Source organism: Mobula hypostoma, chromosome 3 (assembly GCF_963921235.1).
Source record: "Mobula hypostoma chromosome 3, sMobHyp1.1, whole genome shotgun sequence".
Lineage (NCBI taxonomy): Eukaryota > Metazoa > Chordata > Chondrichthyes > Myliobatiformes > Myliobatidae > Mobula > Mobula hypostoma.
This window is the reverse complement of record NC_086099.1, coordinates 223,657,997-223,680,066: the sequence shown is the minus strand read 5'-3', so window position 1 is coordinate 223,680,066 and position 22,070 is coordinate 223,657,997. Positions and strand designations below refer to the sequence as shown.

At 43.8% G+C, this 22,070-nt stretch overlaps 1 protein-coding gene across 16 annotated transcripts in view; it reads left to right on the top strand.

Annotated features, from left to right (window-relative positions):
• The window catches only part of arhgap39 (Rho GTPase activating protein 39), a 722,701-nt gene that overhangs the window by 306,335 nt on the left and 394,296 nt on the right, over positions 1 to 22,070 (top strand). The gene's annotated exons all lie outside the window — the stretch shown is intronic.

The following is a 22,070-nucleotide window of genomic DNA, read 5'->3' as shown; positions in this document are numbered from 1 at the left end:
GCCGCCAATAGTTGGGCTCACAGCCTTCCTCTATTTGATGGTAAGCGTGGTAGTTAACGGAAAGCTATTACACTGTCAGTAACCCAGGTTCAAATCTGCCGCTGTCTGTAGGAGTAGGTATATTGTCCCCGTGTGTAGTTCCTCTGGGTGCTTCCGTTTCCTCCTATGTTCTGAAGGTTAGATTGGTCACGTAGGTTTAATAGGGTGGATTAGGCTCAGTGGGCAGTAAGTCTCTGATACAATGTTGTATCAGTAAATAAATATATTTTTTTAAATGGCTAAATGTGAAAGCTGATGATACCTGTGCATTTAATTAGTTCATGCTTGGGACTCAGTCACATGTGCCAGTGAACAACTTCAGGAACTGATGTTATGCCACAGAGTGCATTTTTTGTGATGTTCTTTTGAGATACAACTCAGTATATCAGAAGCTGAAAGATGTGTAAGGGAACCCTGAGGATCAATGTAGATTTGTTTGCACAGGTTTCTTTTCTTAGTGCAACTAGCTTTCCACAATAAGAGAATAATGTGAATTGGAGATGTCCACGAGGCAGTTTTTTACACAGGAGTGGTAGTTGTCTGGAATGCATTGCCAGGGGAGGTGGTAGAAGCACATGCAATAACAATGATGAAGATGCATTTAGGCAGATATATGAACACACATACAAAATGCTGGAGGAACTCAGCAGGTCAGGTAGCATCTGTGGAAATGAATAAGCAGTCGACGTTTTGGGCTGAGACCCTTCATCAAGACTGGAAAGGAAGGGGGAAGATGCCACAATAAGAAGGTTTGTGGGGGGGAGAGGAAGGAGGACAAGCTAGAAGGTGATAGGTGAAGCCAGATTGGTGGCGGAGGGGGAAAGATTTAAGAAACTGGGAGGTGATAGGTGTTAACTGTAGAGGGCTTGTGAAGAAGGAACCTGATGGAAGAGGAGAGTGGAGCATGGAATTGAAATGCTTAGCCACTGGGAAATCCCAGTTTTTGAGATAGAGCAGAGGTACAATATCTCCCGATGCAGGCTCCTCTTCATTGGTGAGACCTGATACAGGTCGGGGAACAGCTTTGTTGAGCACCTCCGCTCCATCCACAAAAAGTGAGATTTCTGGTGGCTAACTATTTTAATTCCTCTCTGCATTCCCATTCTGACTTGTTGGTCCATGGCCTCCTCTTCTGCCACAATGAGGCTCCTCTCAGGTTGGAGGAACAACTCCTCGTATTCCACCATGAACATTGATTTCTCCAACACAGTACTTTATTCCCCCTTCTCCTTCCCTCTTCTTCGATTCTGCGCTCTGGCTTCTTATCTCTTCTCCTCACCTGCCAGTCACCTCCCCCAGTTCCCCTCCTCCTTCCCTTTCTCCCATGGTCCACTCTCCTCTCCTATCAGATTCCTTCTTCTCCAACCCTTTACCTTTTACACAAATCACTTCCTAGCTTCTGACTTCATCCACTCTCCCCTGCCGACCTGGCTTCACCTATCACCTTCTATCTTGTCCTCCTCCCCCTACTCCCACCTTCTTATTCTGGCATCTTCCCCCTTCTTTTCCAGTCCTGATGAAGGGTCTTGGCCCGAAGCATCGACTGTTTGTTTCTTTCCATAAATGTTGTTCCGATTCACGGACAGTTTATTCCCTTCCGCCATTAGATTTGGTTCATGAACCAATTAACACACCTCATTATTCCTTTTTCTAAAACTATCTATATTTTTGTAATTCATCGACTCTTTATGTTTTTCATTGCACTGCTGCTACAGAACAACAGTGATAATAAATGTGTTTCTACTTCTCCTGAGTGCCAGAAGCTCTATTGCTCAGAGCTGTGAGTGTTCTCAAACTCACAGATTTATAGAGTATGGAGACAAGCCCTGCTGCCCAACTGGTCCATGCTGACTAAGATGTCTATCCAAGCTAGTCCCATTTACTTATTTTTGGCCCAAATTTCTCTAAACCTTTTCTGTCCATTTATCTGTGTAAAATGTTTCCCCTCTTAAATCTAAATCTAAGCATCCACTACCTTCAGGGAAGACGAAGAGAAGAAGCTTAGGACTCACTGAATTATTTTGACCGCAGGTTTGTATTTTACTGATAGGAAAACTGATCGATGTTGTATTCCCTCTTGAATCTCCTTTGAACTTTCCAAAATCCATAAAATCAGAGTAGCACTTAGAATGTAGAACTTACTATGTACAACTAAGAAGCTAGAACTTAGAACATAGATCATAAAACATAGGTAACAGAACATTGAATAACCCAGTACAGGCCCTTTAGCCCATGATGTTGGGCTGACATTTTAACCTACTCCAAGAACAATTTCACCATTCCCTCCCACATAGCCCTCCAGTTTTCTTTTATCCATGTGCCTATCTAAGAGTCTCTTAAATGCCACTATTGTATCTGCGTCTATCACCAACCGTGGCAGTGCATTCTACGTACCGACCACTTTCTGTGTAGAAAACCTAGCTCTGATATCCCCCCTGTACTTTCCCCCAATAACCTTAAAATTATGCCCTCTTGTATTAGCCATTTCCGCCCTGGGAAAAGTTCTCTGGCTGTCCACTTGATCTACTGTATATCCCTAATTATCTTGTACGCTTCTGTCAAGTCACCTCTCATTCACCTTCGGTTCAAAAAGAAAAGTCCTAGCTCACTCAATGTATCCTCATAAGACATGCTCCTTTAATTCAGACCGCATCCTCATAAATCCTGATAAAGAAAAAGCCCTCATCCATTTTGACCTTGATGTTGACCTACATTAATCTCATTCACCCTGTATTCCTCCACGTCTTTCTGCACTAAGCACCTATTCAAATGTCCAAGATTTCTCCAGTTATAAATTCCCAATCTTGGTCATGCCCCTGTGTAAGCATATTGTGGTGACCAGGCTACAAGGAGTAGAAAATGAAAACCACCAAACCTGCTCTAATGCAGCGCCCAGCAAAAAGCTGAAGAGCATTTTGAGGGAGTCTGATTCTTTTGACACTCAGATCTTTTAGGACTGGTGCTTTGTGCTGAGGTTGGTGGAAGGGGACCGCAGGTTTCTTGAAGCTGCAGTATGATGAAGCAATGGAATCATTTTAAAGATTAGCTTTATTTTTCCCATGTACATTGAAACATACAGTGAAATGCGTTGTTAGCACTCAGGATGTGCTGGGGCAGTCCACAAGTGTCACCATGCTTCTGGCGCCATTGTAGCATGCCCTAACCTTTATTTCAGCACTCAAAAGAAACCCATGCATCACAGGGAGAACCTACAATCTCCTTATAGACAGCAGAGGGAATTGAACTCCAGTCTTACAGCTAACACTGTAAAGTGTTACTTCGACTGCAGGCCATTTTGTGAATGGGAGAAATTCCCTTGGTTATCCACATCTGTAAAGAAAAGGATTTGATTGTTTGAGTCATCAGCTGTGTAATTTTAGGTGTAAGTTTTAAAAATTGTTTCTGTAAACTTCAGGAAAAGGACTTCAGTCTCCAAGAGTAAAGACAGTAAATGTGGTTCTTGCTAGGCCACTGCAAAATGATATCATCACATTTAAAAAAAATAAGCTAAAGGCCAGTTATGTTAAGAGTGGGAAGGCGACAAAACGATTACAGTTCCCAATCTGTTCCAATCTGTTATGGGTTTTTCAGGAGATAAGAAGGGAGTTTGCTGATTACATTATAACATCAACCACCTGTCAGCCTGATTGGTACTTAGGTGATATTCGCATTCTGGACAACTGGACAACCTGGTACTCCAGCTGCAGTGCCTGTCGACAAAAAAGCCTTGCAGAGGGTGGTTAGGGGAGCTGAGAAGGTTATTGGGGTCTCCCTACCTTCTGTCCAAGACCTCTTTCAGAGTCGATGCCTCCAGAAGACACGGTACATCATTAAAGACCCCTCACACCCTCTCCATGAACTGTTTGTTCTTCTGCCATCAGGCAAACGTTACAGGAGCATCAAAGCTAAAACCACAAGGCTACTAAACAGCTTCCTCCCACAGGCAGTCAGACTGCTAAATAGCTGCTCTACCTGACTCTGCTTTGGACACTTTTAACTTGCACTGGACACTTACAACTGATTTTAACTGACATGTGCCTGTTGTGTTTTACTATTTATTGTTATGTTTATTATTTGGTGTTGCATTTGTTATGTTATGATTGCACTGCCCCTGAGAAACGCTGTCTCATTCTGCCCTGCAGAGCTGATGTACGGTTAGAATGACAATAAAGTTTTTTGAATCTTGAATCTTGAGTCTTGAAAATGCCATAGATGTGACAATTTAAAACCATAAGACATGGAACAGAATTAGGTATTCAGCCCATTGAGTCTGCTCCATCATTCCAACATGGCTGAGTTATTTTCCCTTTCAATCCCATTCTCTTGCCTTCATCCTGTAACCTTTGACACCCTTACTAATCAAGAACATATCAACCTCTACTTTAAATACACCCAATGACTTGGTCTCCACAGCCGTCTGTGGCAATGAACTCCACAGATTCACCACACTCTCGCTAAAGACATTCCTCCTCAACTCTGTTCTAAAGAGATGTAATTCAATTCTGAGACTGTGCCCTTTGGTCCTCGACTCTCCCAGTGTTGAAAACATCCTCTCCACATCCACTCTATCTAGGACTTTCAATATTCAGTAAAGAGAGAGAAGAACTGTTACAAAAATCAAATTGTCAAGGTAAGCTCTGCTTATTCATTACAGAATCAGGTTTATTTTCACTAACATACAGTATGTCATGGAATTTGTTATTTTGAGTCTACTTGTGTCCATGTCTTATGAAGTTAGGTTGAGCGAGCTAGGGCTTTTCTCTTTGGGGCAAAGGAGGACGAGAGGTGCCTTGACAGAGTGTACAAGAATATAGGAGGCATAGACTGAGTGGATAGACAGAGACTTTTCCCCAGGATGGTAAGGGCTAATACAAGGGGGCATAATTTTAAAGTGATTAGGAGAAAATAAGAGGAAATATCAGAATTAAGCTTTTTACACAGATTGGAGGGTATGTGGGTAGATGAGTGATGGTAGAGTCAGATACATTCGGGGCATTTAAGAGACTCAGATAGGCACATGGATAATAGAAAAATGGAGGGTTATGCAGGAGAGAAGTGTTACATTGATCTCAAAGTAGCTTGAAAGGTCAGCACAACATCATGGACTGAAGGGCCTGTACTGTCCTGTAATGCTCTATGTTGTTTTACATGTAGCTCAGGAAATAATCCAGAATTACTGTTTTTGAGCAACACACGCAAAATGCCAGACGGCATCTGTGGAAAAGAGTAAACAGTCGACGTTTTGGGCCAAGACTCTTCATCAGGACATCATACACTCAGAGGCCATTTTACTAAGTACTGGAGTGGAAGCTGGTGTGGTCTTCTGTTGCTGCGGTCCATCCACTTCAAGGTTTGATGTATTGTGTGTTCAGGGATGCTCTACTGCACACCGCTGCTGTAATGTGTAGTTATCTGAGATACTGTTGCCTTCCTGTCATCTTGAACTAGTCTGATTGTTCTCCTCTGACCTCTCATTAACAAGGTGTTTCCACCCGCAGAGCTGCCAATCACTGGATGTTGTTTCTCACACCATTCTCTGTAAACTCTAGAGTGTTGTGCATGAAAACCCCAGATCAGCAGTTTCTGAGGTACTCAAACCATCCTGTCTGGCACCAATAATAATTCCATGGTCAAAGTCACTTCGATCACATTACTTCCCAAAATTCTGATGTTTGGTATGAACAACAACTAAACCTCTTGACCATGTCAACATGCTTTTATGCATTGAGTTGCTGCCACATGACTGGCTGATTAGATATTTACATTAACGATCGGTGTACAGGTGTACTTAATAAAGTAGCCACTGAGGGTATATTCGGAAAAAAAAACACACACACTTGGGCCTTAAAATATTTTCGTGTGTCTACAGATCAGAAAAGGCACTCTGGAAATAGAAGAACACACATGAAGTGCTGGAGGAACTCAGCAGTCAGGCAGTCCAAAAGATACTACCTGACTTGTTGGGTTTCTCCAGCATTTTGTGTGTGTTGCCTTGATTTTCCAGCATCTGCAGAATCTCTTGTTTGATATAAAAGTTATTTTTCTATAGTTGTGGACTTCTCTGTCCTAGCTGCCTCAGACTGTGCACTATCCATTTATTTAGCGATACAGCGCAGAATGGTCCTTTCTGACCCTTTGAACCCCAGCAACCCCACAACCCTGATTAATCCGAACTGAATCATGGGCCAATTTACAATGACCAATGAACCTACCCAGTACATCTTTGGACTGTGGGAGGAAGTCAGAGCACCCGAGGAAAATCCATGTGTTCCATGGGGAGGATATACAGAAGCTCCAGAATGGAATTCCGATCTCCGGAACGCTCCAAGCTGCAATAGCTTTGCACTAACTGCAACCTTACTGTGGGGCTGTGCAAGCACACTAGTGAAAACCATACACAAGGATCACTGCTTTCCATCAATACCCATTCCTCCTTAACCCTTGGAAAATGCATCATCTTTCTGAATGAACACAAACGCAACACTTTGAGATGTTTAGTAAAACAGTGTTTTAAAATGGAATAGTTTTTCATTTAGTGTTCTGACCATCTACTTTTCCTTGGAGTTACAGCTGCTCTATTACTAACCTTTAAGATAACTTAATTCATTATTTGACACGACCGCTCGCCACAAAGGGCAATCCAATATTTTTGCAATCTATTTTTTTAATATTCTATTTTTGCTTGCAGAAAAGGAATGAGAAACCAAGTTTTCTCTCATTAATTTGTTAACACTTTTCTGGACAGCTTTGTATCTGAAGCAAACTGACTGAGGCTGAAATACTATGTACCTCCAGAATAATCTCAGTAATTGGTCCTCTGAAGTTACATTTTCTTTATTGACGGGACTCAAAGCTGAGCTGAAGAGCCATATTTTGTCATTTACCACTCTGGAAGAGATGTATCAAATCATTATTGGAAAATGTGCACTCAGTGTCCACTTTATTAGGTACACCTGTACACCTGCTCGTTAAGGAAAATATGTGGTAGCAACTCAATGCATAAAAGCGTGCAGTCATGGTCAAGAGGTTCAGTTGTTGTTCAGACCAAACATCAGAATGGTGAAGGAATGTGGTGTAAGTGACTTCGACCGTGGAATGATTGTTGGTGCCAGTGGGATGGTTAGAGTATCTCAGAAAATGCAGCTCTCCTAAGATTTCCACGCACAACAGTTTCTAGCATTTATGGAGAATGGTACAAAAAACAAAAAAAAAATCCAGTGAGCTGCAGTTCTGTGGGCGAAAACACCTTGCTAATGAGAGAGATCAGAAGAGAATGGCCGGACTGGTTCAAGCTGACAGGAAGGTGACAGTAATTCAAATAATCACGTGTTTCAACAGTGGTGTACAGAGGAGCATCTCTGAATGCACAACATGTCAAACCTTGAAATGGATGGGCTACAGCAGCAAAAAACCATGAACATGCCCTCAGTACAAGAGGTACTTAGGAAAGTGGCCACTGAGTGTATAAATCAAATTCCAGAGTTCCCAGTCAAAATAATTTTGAAGATCAAGCCATTAAAATGGCAGAACAGTAGTCTTGATCCTTGTTAGTTCTGAGGAATAATTATACATTACAAATTGGCAGCTGGTTTCGGGACGTGATTCAGCCTGAAGTTCTGCTCTCGTTTTGTAATCTGCTCAAGCTTTAATATCACAGCTGCTAGAATTAACACTCAAGCTTGCTGTCTGGTTTAATTATTTATTTTCGCTATTAATTTCTTTTCTTATATATTTAGACAGTTCGTTGCCTTTTGCTCATTGGTTGTTTGTCCTGTTGGATACAGTCTTTCATAGATTCTATTATGTTTCTTGGATTTACTGAGTATGCCTGCAAGATAATGAATCCTTGGGTTGTATGGTGACAGATATGTACTTTGAACATTAAACAATAAGATACTCCGCAAGAAGCTTATTATTTAAATTTACGAAACTTTTCACACAAGATGTAATGATGATATGAAACTTGCCCTTAAAGCTGATACAACTAGAAAGTTTTCAATTTTTATGTACCTCTCTGGTATCCCTACCCAAGGCAAAATTATTCTTGCAATTGGGGGAGACCGTAGACTTTCAGCAGAATGACTCTTGGGAAGGGTTGTATGATTAGATTAGATTAAAAGATTAGCTTTATTATATATAATCGAGTCATTGAAAGATGGAGCGAAATGCATTGTTTGTGTCAACACCCAACACAGTCCAAGGATGTGCCGTTCACAGTCCGGGTTTGGGTTAGTAAGATTTGGGCATGTCATGCCTCTGGCACCAACACTGCATGCACGCAACCTACTAACCCTAACTTGTACATCTTTTGGAATGTGGGAGGAACCTGGAGCTCTCATGGAAACCCACACAGTCACTGGGAGAATATATAAACTCCTTCCAGATGGACAGGAATTGAACCACAGTCTAATAACTTGTGCCGTAAAGCATTGCTACCATGCTGCCCAGACGAAACAAGAAAGACTGGGCCTAAGCATCTGGTTTGTAAGAATGAGAGGCCTTATTGAAATATACTAAATCTTTAAGCGGTTGACAGAATAGTTGTAGGGACAAGGTTACACCTGATGGGAGAGTTACAAGCCTGGGGTGCACAGACTGCTTACAGCTGGCAAGAAGAATGGATGTGTCAGTATGGATAACTGCAAGATGGTGCATTGGGGTCTCGGAATTAAAGAGACCCAGTGTTCCTTGAGTGGTGGAGAGGGGAATTTGCAGCCTAAAGCCGAAAGGTAGGGCTGCAAATTGTTTAGAATAACAAGGCAAGTCAACAAAGCCATAAAATACAAATTAAGCACTGTGGTTTATTTGTAGAAAATTCAAACTGAAAACTAAATTACTGTGTACTAAACTCATCCAGACGGTATGGAACACGATACTAAAATATTTAAAATAAAAACTGAAAATGATGAATGAGAATCATATTTTGTTTTCACTTATTATACGATGTGAAATTTGTTGTTTTATGGCAGCAGTACGGAATAAAGACAGAAAATCATGATAAATTACAAAAATAAAATAAAGCTAAAGAAAAGGTAGTGTTTGTGTTCAAGCTCAAGTTTGTCATCCGACTGTACGTAAGTATAGCCATATGAAACAACTTTCCTCTGGAGCACACACAATACATGTATCACCCGCAACTCATAAAGCAAAATATTACCACAGTTAAGTTAATAAAATATAATTCAAAATGCATGTAGTGCACAGCACAGTAAACAGTAAACAGCTCACTAACTTCGTGACAAGACTTCGGTGGTGACAGAGTATTCATTAGTCTCACAGCCTGAGGAGAAAAGTGCTAGTGAGTTTATGAAATTTTATGGTGGAGTGGAAAAATCTGTACTTCAGTATGATCACAAGAAAATGAATCTTGAGGGTGTCTATGGTGACATATATGTACTTGGATAATTTTACTTTGAACTTTGCACTAAAACATTGAGTGTGGGTCTTCCAGATCTTGTAGCAATAGGTTCTTCCTTATGGTAGCAATGAGAAGGAGGCATGTCCCAGATATTGAGAGCGCAAATGTTCAGATGTTTATGTTTCCTATAATATGGGTGTCTCGGACCAGAGGCCACAGCCTCAGATTAGAAGGGCGTCCCTTTAGAACAGGGATGAGGAGGAAATTCTTTAGCCTGAGGGTGGTAAATCTGTGGAATTCATTGCCATAGACAGCTGTGAAGGCCAAAACATTTTGTATATTTAAAGTGGAGGTTGATAGTTTCTTGATTAGTAAGGGTGCCAAAGGTTATGGGGAGAAGGCAGGAGAGTGTGGTTGAGAGGGATAATGAATCAGCCATGATGGAATAGTGGAGTAGACTCAGTGGGCTGAATGGCCTAACTCTGCTCTTGAGTCTTATGGAATTCCACAGATTTACTGTTCTCTGGCTGAACAAGTTCTTCCTGATATCTGTTCAAAAGGGACATTCTTCTAAAGGCAAAAGGTAAAGTCGTTAGATTCCAAACAGTTGGTTTATTGATCGTTACAGAATGTCTCTTTGGGCTTCCTGCTCCCTTCCCTCTCCTTTCCCCTTTTCCCATCCATGTAAATGTAAAAAGGATCTTAAGAAAGAAATTAGAAAAGCTAAAAGAAGATATGAGGTTGTTTTGGCAAGTAAGGTGAAAATAAATCCCAAGACTTTCTACCGTTATACAAATAGCAAAAGGATAGTGAGGGATAAAATTGGTCCCTTAGAGAATCAGAGTGGACAGGTATGTGTGGAGCCAAAAGAGATGGGGGAGATTTTAAACAATTTCTTTTCTTCAGTATTCACTAAGGAGAAGGATATTGAATTGTGTGTAGACCCCCTGGCCACCCTCAGGGTCGCTCGGCTCGCTGTCGTCTAGGGAAACAGCCTCGGCCCCGCCAAACTGGGTAATAGTTTGTGTGGATGCTGTGTGAAGTACCCCACCCCACCCAAATAACAGACAATACACCAGATGCAATTAAATGATATACGGTTTATAGATATTACTGGAACTATATAATTAAAAGAGAATAAAATATAAAAGGAAAATAAAAGGTGCCACACTTATCAAAGTTGAACCTCTTCGTGCACAAAAACCGTTGGAGCTCAAGGACCTTCTTCTTCACCCTGCGACCTCCTCGGACCACCTTGACCGGCCGCCTGGGACCAACGACGGTGGTCGACCAGACGCTCCACACGAGTCCGTCTCCGTCTCCTCACCGAACGTCCCGCTCGGGGTCCGACCCCGTTAGCGGACTCACAGCACCTCGTCCATCCTCTGTCTCGCTCTCCCGCCTTCTGCCCCAAAACCCCGCGCATACAGTATCTTCAAATAAACCAAAACCATAACAACTATCCTAATTGGTTAATAGCACTCTCTTATCAGACTCTAAAGCAAAAACAAGCTGCTAGCGCAAACTTTCTCTGTGTTTAACACAACAAAGCCGGATTCCCCAGATTAACATAACAAAGACGCCATTTTAATTAGCCTCCGCAGTAACATAAAAACCGAAACCCCCTTACACTCTCCCCCCACCAAATAAAGTCATGTCCTCATGACTTCTAAATAACTCGCCAACCAGTCCTGCAGACACACAACACACACATACACAGAGACACACAGTGACAGTGCTCCCCAAGCAGTGGACCTTACTCCCGTCCCACGGGCGCTACATAGGCCAACCTATCTGGGAGCTTCTTAACCCTCTGAGACCTCCGTACCCCCTCACCTAAACCCAAAAGGCTCGGACACAACTAGGGACACCCCGGGCCTGCTTGCCAACTCCTCTCTCACTCAGGCCACCACTACGGCTCGGAGCCCCCAGTCCCGTGTCCGGGGCCCTGCCTTTCCTCCTTCCTGATCCTGCCGTAACTCAGACTGCCCACAGCTAGCCCTCCCCACTACACCTGACTCAGTGGGAGAAGGGCCAAAGGTCTCTTCCTCAATCACGGGGAAGTTAGCGAAAGGCAGCATGTACCACATGTCAAGCACATCATCCTTCGAATCCGTATCCTTCCTCATTCCCTCGATCGGTAGCTGCTGTTTAAGTTTCTCCAAACTGAAACATTTAGCCGGGGCTACCCCTTCAGCCTCCTGCAGTCGAGACGTCAGCTTCTTCGGGGACTCCTTCAACTCTCGCCACAGCCTCAGCAGTTCTGACTCAGGGTTCCTGGCCATCTCAATCTGGGACGCAGTTACCCCACCAGCTTCTTCCTTCCTGACCTGAAAAGCAGCAGTTAAAGGATGTTCAGCCTCCGGTTGTTTCTTCCTCAGGACGTCTTCCAGGTCAACTTTCAGTTTTTCCACTTCATTTAAACTCGCGATAGTCATCTTCAGGTTCCTTTCAAGCATCCGCCTCCCTTTTCTGAGATCTGTCCTCCATTTCTTTACCTCCTCGGAAGTGTAGTCAAACTCCCCTCCCTGGGCTCTCGGTTTTCTGTTGAACTTAGTCAGAACACTTCCTTGATCTTCCCCAACTTGCAAGTCTTCCAATCTGTTCTGAATCGACGTCTTGAGTTTCTGCTGATCCCTTCGAAGGTGGGTCATTGTTTCTTCTCACTGGATTAATTCATCAGTACATGACCACAGTGCGGTGCAAATCCCCTCTCTTCCCTGTGTCTCATTCAGATTGACGACCTGGGTTTCCATTCCCTGGTCCACCACCGTCTGTCCCAACACCAGGAAGTTCAACTGGTATGTCGGGTCATTTTCCTCACATTGCACCAAACTCCTCCGGCCAAAAACTCCTCCACATTTGACACTTCGCTTCGGTCGCCCGGGCTCAGCCACTCGCCTCGCCTCATAGTCCCCCCAGGCGAATCCAAGCTCTAGGCAGTCATCCACATACTTCAAAACTCCACGCACCTTCACTTCCCCCATGGTCTTCCTCATGCCCCACGGGAAGGATGCAGGGGCTCCGGATATGCCCTTGGGCATCTTTTCGAATCGGAAGAATCCTAGGGATCTAGTAACGGCCATCTTCAGCTCGACAGCCGCACTCCTCAGGATCTGGCAACATCCACCCCTCAGATGCAGCACATTAAACCACATCGCATAATCCACGCACACGCTGCCTTCATCTTCCACGCCGCCAGGGTCCAGTTGCCGCGACCTCTCTCTCACTGAGGTGCCTTCAGCGGTCAACTCCCCTCCCTCGTGGTAGTTCAGAGCATCTACTAAGAGGGACTTACCCTCAGCTACTTTCCCCAGGCCGTACCACCGCCGGGTCTCGTTTAAATTCGGTACTGGCTCAAGGCTGCTACACACGTCCTCAGAAGCAACTCGACATGCTGGGTGCCCAGACAATGCCCCCATGAGCTCCAGGGTCATTAACCAATCATCGTCTTCTGGATAACTACTGCCACTAGTACCCAAAGTCTCCGGTGCCCTTGCGGTTGTCAAGGGTAAATGCTTCAGACACCGGTTGTAAAATGAACTGTACAACAACTTGATCTGTGCCCCGGGGTCGAGGATAGCTTTAGCATCGCTTCCCTCTATCCATAGCGACACCCTGGGGCGTGACCCCTCTAAGCCTTCAGGAATAGGGTCTTTTCCTTTCGGAAGTTCATTGGTACATTGCTGGGAACGTGCTTCCCCAGAGACCCCAAGCCGTTCCCCCACCGTGCCTCCACTAAGTTTCCCGACACCTCTCTGATCAGCTGAACAACTGATCCCCTGAAATGATCCCCCTGGCACTGCAAGCAATTTAGCCGCCCTCCTCGCCAGAGAAGACACACTGAAAACTTTCCCCCCTCTTTCAAATAACTGACAGCTGTCACTACGGTGTAAGTGAACCTGACAGCTCTAACACCGTCACCAGCCCGCCTACTCAAACTTTCAACCAATCCCTGTCGCTCTCCCTCAACCGAGCACTGCCACTCATCTAACAACTGAGAGATCCGCTCCACCCACGTCTCGCAAGTCTCCGCCCCTCTTGGGGTGGACATTATCCCAAGCGCCAGGCGGAGCCTACCAGAGCTAGAACATTTATTCGCAGACACTACCTCCAAATCAGACCACTCTTTCCTCTCTCTCCCAACCGCATGGACAGCCCGGAGTGCCACCTCCAACTCGTCAATGCCAGCCTGAACTCGAACAAAGACTGCACCCACAACGCATACAGAAATAACCAGCAAATAACCCACACAGCATACCTGCAGACTCAATCCCGGACGAGCCCCCACAATGTAGCCCCCCCCGGCCACCCTCAGGGTTGCTCGACTCGCTGTCGTCTAGGGAAACAGCCTTGGCCCCACCAAACTGGGTAATAGTTTGTGTGGATGCTGTGTGAGGTACCCCACCCTGCCCAAATAACAGACAATACACCAGATGCAATTAAATGATATACGGTTTATAGATATTACTGGAACTATATAATTAAAAGAGAATAAAATATAAAAGGAAAATAAAAGGCGCCACACTTATCAAAGTTCAATCTCTTCGTGCACAAAAACCGTTGGAGCTCAAGGACCTTCTTCTTCACCCTGCGACCCCCTCGGACCACCTCGATCGGCCGCCTGGGACCAACGACGGTGGTCGACCAGACGCTCCACACGAGTCCGTCTCCGTCTCCTCACCGAACATCCCGCTCGGGGTCCGACCCCGTTAGTGGACTCACAGCACCTCGTCCATCCTCTGTCTCGCTCTCCCGCCTTCTGCCCCAAAACCCCGCGCATACAGTATCTTCAAATAAACCAAAACCATAACAACTATCCTAATTGGTTAATAGCACTCTCTTATCAGACTCTAAAGCAAAAACAAGCTGCTAGCGCAAACTTTCTCTGTGTTTAACACAACAAAGCCGGATTCCCCAGATTAACATAACAAAGACGCCATTTTAATTAGCCTCCGCAGTAACATAAAAATCAAAACCCCCTTACATGTGTAAGATAAGGGAAACGGGTAGGGAAGTTATGGAAACTATGATGATGTAGTACTGGACCTTTTAAGGAATATAAAAGTGGATAAGTCTCAGGGTCCTGACAGGATATTCCCTAGGACATTGAGGGAAGTTAGTGTGGAAATAGCAGGGGCTCTGACAGAAATATTTCAAACGTCATTAGAAATAGGGATGGTGCTAGAGGATTGGCATATTGCTCATGTTGTTCCATTGTTTAAAAAGGGTCCTAAGAGTATACCTAGCAATTATCGGCCTGTGAGTTTGACGTAAGTGGTGGGTAAATTGATGGAAAGTATTCTTACAGATGGTATATATAATTATCTGGATAGACAGGGTCTGATGAGGAACAGTCAACATGGATTTGTGCGTAGAAGGTCATATTTGACAAATCTTATTGAATTTTTTGAAGAGGTTACTAGGAATGTTGACAAGGGTAAAGCGGTGGATGATGTCTATATGCACTTCAGTAAGGCCTTTGACAAGGTCCCACATGGAAGGTTGGTTAGGAAGGTTCAATCATTAGGTATTAATATTGAAATAGTAAAATGGATTCAGCAGTGGCTGGATGGGAGGTGCCAGAGAGTGGTGGTAGAAAACTGTTTGTCAGATTGGAGGCCAGTGACTAGTGGTGTGCCTCAGGGATCTGTACTGAGTCCAGTATTATTTGTCATATACATTAATGATCTGGATGATGGGGTGGTAAATTGGATGAGTAAGTATGCAGATGATACTAAGATAGATGGAGTTGTGGATAATGAAGTAGGTTTTCAAAGCTTGCAGAGAGATTCAGGCCATTTAGAAGAGTGGGCTGAAAGATGGCAGATGGAGTTTAATGCTGATAAATGTGAGGTGCTACACTTTGGTAGGACTAATCAAAATAAGACATACATGGTAAATGGTAGTCATAGTCATACTTTATTGATCCCGGGGGAAATTGGTTTTTGTTACAGTTGCACCATAAATAATAAATAGTAATAGAACCATAAATAGTTAAATAGTAATATGTAAATTATGCCAGTAAATTATGAAATAAGTCCAGGACCAGCCTATTGGCTCAGGGTGTCTGACCCTCCAAGGGAGGAGTTGTAAAGTTTGATGGCCACAGGCAGGAATGACTTCCTATGACGCTCTGTGTTGCATCTCGATGGAATGAGTCTCTGGCTGAATGTACTCCTGTGCCCACCCAGTACGTTATGTAGTGGATGGGAGACATTGTCCAAGATGGCATGCAACTTAGACAACATCCTCTTTTCAGACACCACCGTCAGAGAGTCCAGTTCCATCCCCACAACATCACTGGCCTTACGAATGAGTTTGTTGATTCTGTTGGTGTCTGCTACCCTCAGCCTGCTGCCCCAGCGCACAACAGCAAACATGATAGCACTGGCCATCACAGACTCGTAGAACATCCTCAGCATCGTCCGGCAGATGTTAAAGGACCTCAGTCTCCTCAGGAAATAGAGACAGCTCTGACCCTTCATGTAGACAGCCTCAGTGTTCTTTGACCAGTCCAGTTTATTGGCAATTCGTATCCCCAGGTATTTGTAATCTTCCACTATGTCCACACTGACCCCCTGGATGGAAACAGGGGTCACCGGTACCTTAGCTCTCCTCAGGTCTACCGCCAGCTCCTTAGTCTTTTTCACATTAAGCTGCAGATAATTCTGCTCACACCATGTGACAAAGTTTCCTACCGTAGCTCTATACTCAGCCTCATCTCCCTTGCTGATGCATCCAACTATGGCAGAGTCATCCGAAAACTTCTGAAGATGACAAGACTCTGTGCAGTTGTTGAAGTCCAAGGTATTGAAGATTGCAGTAGAACAGAGGGATCTAGGAATAATGGTGCATAGTTCCCTGAAGGTGGAATCTCATGTGGATAGAGTGGTGAAGAAAGCTTTTGGTATGTTGGCCTTTATTAATCAGAGCATTGAGTATAGGAGTTGGGATGTAATGTTGAAATTGTACAAGGCATTGTGAGGCCAAATTTGGAGTATTGTGTACAGTTTTGGTCACCAAATTATGGGAAAGATGTCAATAAAATAGAGAGAGTACAGAGAAGGTTTACTAGGGGTCTCGGCCTGAAACGTTGACTGCGCCTCTTCCTATAGATGCTGCTTGGCCTGCTGCGTTCACCAGCAACTTTGATGTGTGTTACTAGAATGTTACCTGGGTTTCATCACCTAAGTTACAGAGAAAGGTTGAACAAGTTGGGTCTTTATCCTTTGGGATGTAGAAGGTTGAGGGGGGACTTGATAGAGGTATCTAAAATTATGAGACGGATAGATAGAGTTGACGTGGATAGGCTTTTTCCATTGAGAGTGGGGGAGATTCAAACAAGAGGACATGAGTTTATGAGTTAAAGGGCAAAAGTTTAGGGGTAACATGAGGGGGAACTTCTTTACTCAGAGAGTGGTGGCTGTGTGGAACGAGCTTCCAGCAGAAGTGGTTGAGGCAGGTTTGATGTTGTCGTTTAAAGTTAAACTGGACAGCTATATGGACAGGAAAGGAATGGAGGGTTATGGGCTGAGTGCAGGTCGGTGGGACTATGTGAGAGTAAGAGTTTGGCACAGACTAGAAGGGCCAAGATGGCCTGTTTCTGTGCTGTAATTGTTATATGGTTATATGATGCCCCTCTCTCTGTCCCCTTCCCATTCTCAGACCACAATAGAGTCCCATATCACAATCAGGTTTATCATCACTCACATATATATGTCATATATGTGAGGCTGCAGGAGTTAGATAAGTGGATGATGATCAGAGAAGGGAAGGGAAGAGCTCAGATAGTAGAGAGCACCCCTGTGGCCATCCTCCTCAGTAATCCTTATCTTGTTTTGGATGCTGTTGAGGGGGGGTGACGACAGAGGACGACCATGGCGAATGCAGTAATCATAGGGGAGTCCATGGTGAGGGGAACAGACAGGAGGTTCTGTCAGACTGACAGAGATATCTGCATGGTGTGTTGCCTCCTAGGTGCCGGGGTATGGGATGTCTCAGATCAGGTGCAGATTATTCTGAAGGGAGAGTGTGAACAGCCAGAAGTCTTATTACACATTGGTACCAATGACATAGGTAGAAAAAGGGAGGAGGTCCTGAAGAGAGAATTCAGGAAGTTGAGTAGGAAGCTGAAAAGCAGGACCTCCAGGGTCGCAATCTCAGGATTGCTGCTTGTGCCACAAGCTAACGAGTGCAAGAATAGCATGATCAGGCATATTAATGTGTGGCTGAGAGACTGGTGTAGGGGGCAGGGCTTTGGGTTCCTGGATCATCGGGGCTTCTTCCAGGGGAGGTACGGGCTGTACAAAAAGGACGGGTGACGCCTGAACCCAAAGGAGTCCAATATCCAAGCAGCCAGATTTAATAGAGCTGTTAGGGAGGGTTTAAACTGATTTGGGAGGGGAATGGGAACCAGAGTGATAGGGCTGAGGAAGGGGAAAACAAATAAGTCAAAGAGATGATAGAAAGGACAGGCAGGAGATGAGGCATAATCACAGCCAGTGGGATGAGTTACAGGGCAATAGAGACGTGGTGCAGTTAAAACAGAAAGCAAGAAATAACTGGACTGAAAGTGTTACATTTGACTGCAAGCAGCATAAGAAATAAAATGGACGATCTTGAAATTCAGCTACAAATTGGCAAGTATGATGTTGTGGCTATCTCTGAAACTTGGCTAAAGGATGGCTGCCATTAGGAGCTGAACGTCCAAGGATATACCGTGTATTGGAAAGATAGGTTAGTAGGCAGAGGGGTGGTGTGGCCCTGTGTATAAGAAATAATATTAAATCATTAGAAAGGGATGACATAAGATCGGAAGGTGTGAAGTCTCTAGGGATTGAGTTAAGTAATGGCCAGGGAAAAAGGACCCTAATGGCAGTTGTATACAGGCCTCCAAACAGCAGTTGGGATATGGATCACAAATTACAGCAGGAGATAGAAAAGGCGTGTTAGAAGGGCAATGTCATGACAATCATTGGGGATTTTAACATGAAAATGGATTGGGAAAACCAGGCCAGTACTGGACTTTAAGAGAGAGAATTTGTAGAATGTCTAAGGGATGACTTTTTAGAACAGCTTGTTGTTGAGCCCACTATGGGATCGGCTGTGCTGGATTGGGTGTTGTGCAATGATCCGAAGGTGATAAGAGAGCTTAAGGTTAAGGAACCCTTAGGGAACAGTGATCACAATATGATCGAGTTCGCTTTGAAGTTTGAGAAGGAGAAACTAAATTCCAATATGTCGGTATTTCATTGGAATAAAGGAAATTACAATGGCATGAGAGGGGAACTGGCCAAGGTTGATTGGAAAGGGACACTAGCAGGAAGGACAGCAAAGCAGCAATGGCTGGAGTTTCTGCGAAAAATGAGGGAAGTGCAAGACAGATATATTCCAAATAAGAAGAAATTTTTAAATGGAAGAAGGACACTACCGTGGCTGGCAAGTGAAGTCAGAGCCAAAGTAAAAGCAAAAGAGAGGGCATACAATGAAGCCAAAGCTAGTGGCAAGATAGAGAATTGGGAAGCTTTTAAAAACTTGCAGAAGGAAACTAAGAAGGTCATTAGGAAGCAAAAGATGGATTATGAAAGGAAGCTGGTGATTAATATCAAAGAAGATACTAAAAGCTTTTTTAAGTATATAAAGGGTAAAAGAGAGTTGAGGGTAGATATAGGACCAATACAAAATGACATTAGAGATATTGTAATGAGAGACACAGAGATGGCAGAAGAACTGAATGCATATTTTGCATCAATCTTCACAGTGGAAGACGTCTGCAGTATACCAGACATTCAAGAGTGTCAGAGAAGTGAAGTGTGTGCAGTGAAAATTATGACTGAGAAGGTGCTCAGGAAGCTTAATAGTCTGAGGGTGGATAAATCTCCTGGACCTGATGGAATGCACCCTCGGGTTCTGAAGGAAGTAGCTGGAGAGATTGCAGAGGCATTAACGATGACCATTCAAGAATCGATAGATTCTGGCATTGTACCGGGTGACTGGAAAATTGGAAATGTTACTCCACTGTTTAAGGAGGGTGGGAGGCAACAGAAAGGACCTGTTAGCCTGATATCAGTGGTTGGAAAGTTGTTGGAATCGATAGTTAGGGATGAGATTATGGAATACCTGGAGGCATATGACAAGATAGGCTGAAGCCAGTATGGTTTCCTGAAAGGAAAATCCTGCCTGACAAACCTACTGCAATTTTTTGAGGAAATTACAAGCAGGATAGACAAAGGAGATGCAGTGGATGTGGTGTACTTGGATTTTCAGAAGGCCTTTGACAAGGTGCTGCACAGGAGACTGCTTAGCAAAATAAGAGCCCATGGAATTACAGGGACATTACTAGCATGGGTGGAGCATTGGTCGATCGACAGAAAGCAGAGAGTGGGAATAAAGGGATCCTGTTCTGGCTGGCTACCGTTACCAGTGAAGTTCCACAGGGGTCAGTGTTGGGACCGCTGCTTTTTGCAATGTATATAAATAATTTGGACTATAGGATTAATAGATCTGTGGCTAAATTTGCCGATGATATAAAGATAGGTGGAGGAGCGGGTAGTGTTGAAGAAACAGAGATCCTGCAGAGAGACTTAGATAGTTTAGGGGAATGGGCAAAGAAGTGGCAAATAAAATACAATGTTAGAAAGTGTACGATCATACACTTTGGTGGAAGAAGTAAACGGGCAGACTATTATTTAGATGGAGAGAGAATTTTAAATGCAGAGATGCAAAGGGACTTGGGTGTCCTTGTGCAGGATACCCTAAAGGTTAACCTCCAGGTTGAGTTGGCGGTGAAGAAGGTGAATGCAATGTTGGCTTTCATTCCTAGAGGTATAGAATATAAGAGCAGGGATTGATGTTGAGGCTCTATAAGGCACTCGTGAGACCACACTTGGAGTATTGTGTGCAGTTTTGGGCTCCTTATTTTAGAAAGAATATACTGTTATTGGAGAGGGTTCAGAGAAGATTCACGAGAATGATTCCAAGAATGAAAGGGTTATTGTATGAGGAACGTCTGGCAGCTCTTGGACTGTATTCCCTGGAGTTCAGGAGAATGAGGGGGTATCTTATAGAAACATTCCGAATGTTAATAGACCTGAATAGATTAGATATGGCAAAGTTATTTCCCATGGCAGGGGATTTTAGGACAAGAGGGCATGACTTCAGGATTGAAGGACATGCATTTTGAACATAGATGTGGAGAAATTACTTTAGTCAGAGGGTGGTAAATTTGTGGAATTTGTTGCCACAAGCGGCTGTGGAGGCCAAGTCATTGGGTGCATTTAAGGCAGAGATAGGTAGGTTCTTGATTAGCCAGGACATCAAAGGATATGGGGAGAAGGCAGGGGAGTTGGGATAACTGAAATAATTGGATCAGCCATGATTGAATGGCAGGACAGACTCGATGGGCCAAATGGCCTACCTCTGCTCCTATATCTTATGGTCTTATGTCATGAAATTTGTTTATATTTGTGGCAGCAGTACAATGCAATACATATAATTACTATACTACTGTGCAGGTAGGAGGTACAGAAGCCTGAAGGTGCATACTCAGAGATTCAGGAACAGCTTCTTCCCCTCTGCCATCTGGTTCCTAAATGGACATTGAAGCTTTGGACACTACCTCATTTTTTTAATATACAGTATTTCTGTTTTTGCACGTTTTAAAAAATCTATTCAATATATGTAATTGATTTACTTGTTTATTTATTATTATTATTTTCTCTGCTAGATTATGTATTGCGTTGAACTGCTGCTGCTAAGTTAACAAATTTCACGTTACATGCCAGTGATAATAAACCTGATTCTGATTCTGATTCTGAGAAGTCTTAGGTACCCTAGCTATATATATGTGCCTAAGACTTTTGCACAGTACTTATATATAAAAATAAAATGAATAACTAATGCAAAAAGAGAGCAAAATAAAAAAAAGTGAGGTAGTGTACATGGGTTCATTGTCCATTCAGAAATCTGATGGTGGTCGGGAAGAAGCTGTTCCTATCTTCAGGATCCTGTAGCTCCTCCTTGACAAGAGGGCATTTAAAGGTGGTGAATGATCTGTATGAATGCCCCTTTCTGGGCAGGCAGAGTAGGACCTCAATTATTTATTCTCAAGCCCCACTCGTGTTGAGAAACAATAGACGAGTTGGAAAGAGCCGTGCATTTAGCAACAGGTTAGCAGAGCCCTGTGGTTTGACTGACAATGCGTGGGTGCTGGCAGTTTTATCTAATGTGGGCTTTTCATAGCTTCCAGCCTGCTGCTGTTCCCTTGGAGACTGCAGCTTGGTTTGAGAGGAGAACAGTGCTGTCAAGCTGTATTCTGAATGATAGGCTGAGGTATAATTCATACATTGTTGATGTTTGGCTGCACTGTTTTCCCTCTCTCGCCGCCCCCCCCACACATAAACATTTCTTTAAGACCAAACGTAGTGCAGTAGCTTGCCCTAAGTACAACTCAGAGTTTAAGACTTGCTTCTGAACACTTTCTGGTTTGATGTGTAATCTGTAGTGTTCATCTGACTACATGTCCTTACAAAGGAGAGAATCATCGGGGTCTCTCTTCCACCCATCCGAGATGTTTATCAGGAGTGCTGCGTACGCAGGGTCCTTAGCATTGTCAAGGATCCCTCCCCTATGTCCAATAATCTCTTTGATCTCCTACCATCAGGCAGGATGT